The sequence below is a fragment of the Ictidomys tridecemlineatus genome, unplaced genomic scaffold, assembly GCF_052094955.1.
Source record: "Ictidomys tridecemlineatus isolate mIctTri1 unplaced genomic scaffold, mIctTri1.hap1 Scaffold_160, whole genome shotgun sequence".
Classification (NCBI taxonomy): domain Eukaryota; kingdom Metazoa; phylum Chordata; class Mammalia; order Rodentia; family Sciuridae; genus Ictidomys; species Ictidomys tridecemlineatus.
In genome coordinates this window covers 72801-76792 of record NW_027521401.1, presented here as the reverse complement: position 1 = coordinate 76792, position 3992 = coordinate 72801, and the positions used below count along the sequence as shown (strand labels likewise).

The following is a 3992-nucleotide window of genomic DNA, read 5'->3' as shown; positions in this document are numbered from 1 at the left end:
CACATCATGGCCCAGTTCAGTATATGGTTTAACTCTGCTCAAATTTGCTTTTTTTATGTTGTGCATGGACACAATACCTTTACTTCATTTATTTATTTATTTATTGTGGTACTGAGGATTGAACCCAGTGCCTCAGATGTGCGAGGCAAGTGCTTGACCACTGAGCTACAACCCCAGCTCTCAGATCTACTTTTTGAAAAACATCAACAGATACAAGGATAAAGGTGGGTACACAAGTGCAAGATAGGATGTGGCTAAGCAGAGTGAATTCTGAAAAAAGTCAGGCGAGCAGGAAATGAGAGACGTGAGTATTGGAAGATAGCCCTCTTAAGGTTCTAAAAGCCTGCACCTCCTCACAAAATATCCGACTACCCTTTCAGAAGCTATTTCATGGGGAAAAAAAACAAACTGAACTCTGGAAGCAGACCTCAGCCGCTGCCCCGCCCTCCGGGAACCCCACCTACTCCTGTCCTCACTCCCACCTGGAACCAGCCCTGGGCCAGTGATGTAAGCACTTGGCAACGCAGCGCTCAGAGGGCAGCCAAGGCGCTGGGGAAGGAAGAGGTAGGGTGGCTGCCTCTTCTGCGCCTGCCTCCCAGGGTCTCGCTGGGCTCGCTGAGGGGCGGCGGTCTCCAAGGCTGCCTCGCGCTCTTCTCCTCCTTCCCTCCAAGTGCCCTGGCGACACTGCGCCGGGGTCTTTGGAAGTCATGGAAGCATCTCTCAACCTGGCTCCTCAGCAGAGCAGACCGTTTATGAGCTTCAGGAAAATACCAAGAGGCTATTTCTTGTCACAAGAAGGCTACGGCCTATCTTTCTGATGCTCTGAAGCTGACCAAGTCTGAGCAGGCTCATTTATCACTGCAATTAAAAGGGGATAGCCACATGGAACAGCTTCTCCTCATCCAGGAGAGGTGGAAAAGGGCAAAGTGTGAAGAACTATCAAAAGCTCAGAACACAGACAAGGATGTAGCCACCCATTTTCAGGCATCTCACAAACCCTCTACTGAGGTTGCAGAGGCTCAGAGTCCCCTTCTTTCTCAGAACTACAGCCCTTGTACAGAGAAACACCTCTCTGAAATTCAGGGAGTCTTTGACAGGAATACAGAAACACTACTATTTTTACTTCAGCAAAAGAGTGAGACAACACAGCCATGTATTGGAAGCAAAGCCCCGAAGGATGATAAAATAATTATTGAGAAGCAGGCAACCAAAATTGCAAATTTGAAAATGTATGAGGAGTTCCTTGTGGCTGAAAATGAAAGATTAAGGAAAGAAAATAAAGCACTAAAGGCTGAAAAAGCCAGACTTGTAAAAGTTCCAGTAGATAAGGAGCTGGATGTGGATACTGATTTTATAGAAAAGTCAGCATTATGGAACTTGCCACCACATTCAGACACTGCTACACCTTCAACCTGGCAGAAATTTGCAGCAAATACTGGGAAAGACAAGGATATTCCAATACCCAATCTTCCTCCCTTGGATTTTCCATCTCCACAACTTCCACTTATGGAGTTGTCTGAGGATTTTCTGGAAGGACTTACGAATATTTGAAATGGAAGGCTTTTGGAGAGATCAGAAGAAATACAGCAACAGAGTTAATCCAGAAAAGAAGAAAAAATAAAAAAGGGAAAACCACACACAAGGGTAATTCCAGATGTGCTTTACCATCTGGCTGATTGGCAGGAGCAGCACTGCCAGGATGTGGGAAAGAGTCACTGTGAAATACATTGCACATCTGATCTACCCACCAGAGCTAATGGTTCCCACATGGCAGACAGTAAACTCTTGGAGGTTCACTTTCTCTCGATGCAAACCAAATGGCTACCTAGAATAATTTTCTCAAGCACCAATTATTTTTCTTGAGGGTTGTGTGTTATGTATAATTAATCTATAATGCCATAAATGATAATGTAAAACCTAAATAATATGGTGGCCTGAGGGGCTGCCATGTATTTGAAACATGCTTTCTATCATGCATTGACTGTATGCCTTTGTTATGCACACTTTGTTTGTTTAAGTAAGGTGTATAGGATAGACACCTTTCTAGATGAAACTATAATACCCACATTTTGCACTAATAACATAATGCTGACCTCAAGACTATCAGGAGAAGTATTTAAATTTCCATTTTATGAAGAAAGGAACCAAATTATCAGTTATGCTTTTTTTAAAAAAATACCAGTTTACGTAATTAATCAGTGTGCATTTCAAGTTCTTTTTTATATAATGCATCACTTAAAAATACTAAGGAATGATTCTTTGTTTTTAATGATGCATAAATGGAAGTAATGTTAGTTGGCAGTATTTGATTGTAAGAAATTAATAAAGTAATTGTGTTTTATATAAAGAAAGAATCATCCATTGATGTCATCCTACTGGTGGTGAGGTAGGCACAAGAACATATTGAGAAAAAGTAAGAACGTATTGGACCAAAAGTCAACCATGTTACTTCAAAGTAGTCAATATACATTTAAACTAACCTATTTTTTTCCATGACTCTGAGTCTAACTTCATGTTTTGCATAAGCACAAAGGTGTTGTATCAGATTCTGCACCATTTTTTATTTCTATCAGGAGAGTACACTTTTTTAGCCATTGAAAGATTTCTTCAATGTGAAATATTTTTTACGGTCCGAGGGGCGGGGGTGCCAGTGGCGCTGGGGGTGGCGGTGGCGCCGGGGCTGGGGAGACCGCCTCCCTGGGCCTGCCCGGGTGGTCACCTCTGCGATGCTGCTGCTGGTCTATGGGCAGCAAGTGCGCCTGCTGCAGTCCGCTGGGGAGCTGGTCCGAGCCCACCCATCTCTGGAGGAAAGAGCCAGACTTCTCAGAGGTCAGTCTGTTCAACAAGTGGGACCCCAGGGCCTTCTGTATGTTCAGCAAAGAGAGCTTGCAGTGACCTCCCCAAAGGATGGCTCCATCTCCATTCTGGATTTTGATGATGCCACCCCTTGTCACATTGTGGTCCTGAGGCACACAGGTAATGGGGCTACCTGCCTGACACATTGTGATGGAACTAACACCAAAGCCGAGGTCCCCTTTATCATGAACTCCATAAAATCCTTTTCTGACCATGCTCAAAGTGGAAGGCTGGAAGTGCACCTCGTGGGAGGCTTCAGTGATGACAGACAGTTGTCACAAGAACTTACCAACTTCTTAGTGAATTTGACAAACAAGAAGATTACATTCACTTGGTGACGTTATGTGTGACAAAATTAAATGTCCGAGAAGAAAATGAAAACCACTTTCCAATAATTTATGGCATTGCTGTCAACATTAAAACAGCAGAGATATACAGAGCCACATTTCAAGATCGAGGCCCCAAGGAGGAGCTGCCAGCTGCCCAAGCTTTAGCTGGAGGCCCCGTGATTAGCATTTATGATGCAAAGACTGAGCAACTTCGGATAGGCCCATATTCCTGGATGCCATTTCCATATGTGGATTTCTGGTTGCAGCAAGATGATAAGCAAATACTAGAGAACCTTTCCACTTCCCCTTTGGCTGAGCCCCCCCACTTTGTTCGACATATCAGATCTACCTTGATGTTTTTAAAGAAATACCCCTCTCCAATGAATATGCTGTTTCCTGGAAATAAAGCTCTCCTCTACAGGAAAAACAAAGATGGCTTATGGGAAAAGATATCTCCTCCAGGAAGCTAAATGTAGGAATTACCAAAGAGAGCTACTTTTTGACATGACAAAGTCCATCGGTGGGGTTTGGAAAGAAGATAAATTTGGAATGTACACCATTGAGTATTAGGTTTCCTTCCTTCCTCAGCGTCTCTCAAATTACTTTCAAAATAAAATCTTATTTTGGCAAAGGCAAAAAAAAAGAAATACTTTTAAAAGTATTTTAAAAATATGATTTCTATCATACAGTTTTTCCACTAAAAACTTTAGTTCAGAAGCTTCAGCAATGAGAATTAGGTTAAAAAAATAGCATCCCATGTAGAAACACCTTTTAAAAAAATAATAAATTTTTTTATTTTTTGTTTCT

At 42.5% G+C, this 3992-nt stretch overlaps 2 pseudogenes; both read left to right on the top strand.

Annotated features, from left to right (window-relative positions):
- The first annotated feature begins 390 nt into the window (after positions 1-390).
- Positions 391-1551, top strand: LOC101962094 (nuclear receptor-binding factor 2 pseudogene; annotated as a pseudogene).
- A 1175-nt stretch (positions 1552-2726) lies between these two features.
- On the top strand, positions 2727-3678 carry LOC144372757 (protein N-terminal asparagine amidohydrolase pseudogene; annotated as a pseudogene).
- The last annotated feature ends 314 nt before the right edge of the window (positions 3679-3992 follow it).